This window comes from Humulus lupulus, chromosome 2, assembly GCF_963169125.1.
Source record: "Humulus lupulus chromosome 2, drHumLupu1.1, whole genome shotgun sequence".
In the NCBI taxonomy this organism is placed as follows: Eukaryota; Viridiplantae; Streptophyta; class Magnoliopsida; order Rosales; family Cannabaceae; genus Humulus; species Humulus lupulus.
In genome coordinates this window covers 205,430,072-205,431,884 of record NC_084794.1, presented here as the reverse complement: position 1 = coordinate 205,431,884, position 1,813 = coordinate 205,430,072, and positions in this window count along the sequence as shown.

The window sequence follows — 1,813 nt, the reverse complement described above, 5'->3', positions numbered from 1 at the left end:
AATAAATAAATTGAATTTGTTATGCATATATTTTATGGACTATATTATTCTGTGATAATATTATGTAAATATCAAAAAATATCCTAAGTTCATATATGTGATCTCAAACACGTATTGGTGCGGGAGGATTGAGTTTGAGATAAATGAACTTGAATAGTTCGCAATAAAATAAAGTTAAGGAATCTTTAGATTAATTACTGCAAGTACAGTCCACTAGTATTATGCATAGATGTGATCTAGATCCAGATCACTAGTGTAGTAGGACACTTTAGTGGATGTACTTTATATATTAGAGAATATATCGAACTGGACCAGATATGTTTATTAATACTTACTTAAATACCGTTTCAAAGTATTAATTAAATATATCAACTGATGATCATATACAAATAGATCTTAATCCTGAAGTTACTATGAACTCATGTTTATGTTATATGAGTTCTTGATTCACTCGTTAGGGTCTGTCAGAATGATCTAGCTAGAAACTTTTGTTTTGGGAACTCATTAATGTAAACGGCTGGGGACATAGTATACAGATAGAGAATCTATATCTTCTCGTAAGAGCTCGAATAATGGTTCTCTTAAGGGTTGACTTTTGGGACTGAAAAGGTTATTGAGCCCAAATTCATAATTTAGTTATGAATTAACCTTCACTAGTAAAGTAAATTGTACTTAAGGAAACAAGATATAATTAAAATGGTAAAATGGTAAATTTATTCCCGATTAATTATGAACAATTATTAGAGGGTTAATTTTTATGTAATGATTATATCAATAGACGCTTTATTTTATAAAGTACTCAGTAAATGAAATGTCTATAATTACAAGAGTGCAGTCTCATATTTATAGTGGAGTAATCATGAGATTAATAAATTAAGATTATTTAATTAATAATCTCAAATTTATTGGAGCTTGGAATTATAGATCCATAGGTCCCCACAACAGCTCTATCAACACTATTCAAGGCAAGAGTTGATATAAAGGGAAAAATGGTTGAAAGACATATTTAAGAAGAAATTTGTTCTTTGGGCCAAATATGCAATTATGTGATAATAAAGATTAATTAATTAATTACAAAGTAGTTGCAATTAACAAAATTAATTAATATTTAATTATTGTGTAATTTTCTAATTAAATTAATTTTTGAAATTATATTAAATAAATAATTAATTTCAAATTTTATTGGTTTTAATTAATTCGTAGAATTAATTAAATATCTTTATTTGAGTGGGAGATAATAATCTGATAAGTTCAAATTGGATTTGAATTTAAAAGATTGATATTTATTCAAATAATTAATTATATTTGATAAATAGTTAAAAAGATATTTAATTTAAATTTGAATTCAAATTTGAATTAATTATCGGGTTGTTGGATTTTATGTGATAAGGTAGTTTGAATAAATAATTAAATAAAAATAGAAAAATCAAATATCCCTAAAATATAGGGTGGTACACGACCACACACAGACTGTTTGTGGCGTGTACTGCATAATTTCTAGGGATAGATTTTTCAATTTTAATTAATTAATTAATTAATAGAAAATTCAAAAGTTAGTTTTTGGATATTTTCATTAATAAGATAATTAATTAATTAAAAGATAAATTATAAATTAGTTACAGATTTATTTTTTAAATTTGAATATTTTCTTTTTAAGTTAGACTTATCAGAAAATAATAAGAGATACTCAATGATTCGCTCTGTGAAAAAAAAAAGAACGATACTTTTCTTTCCCTCCCTGAAAAAGATATAGAACCAATTTCAGGTCTTATTCTCTTGATCTCATGTGTTGAGTACATCAAGTAGAATCACA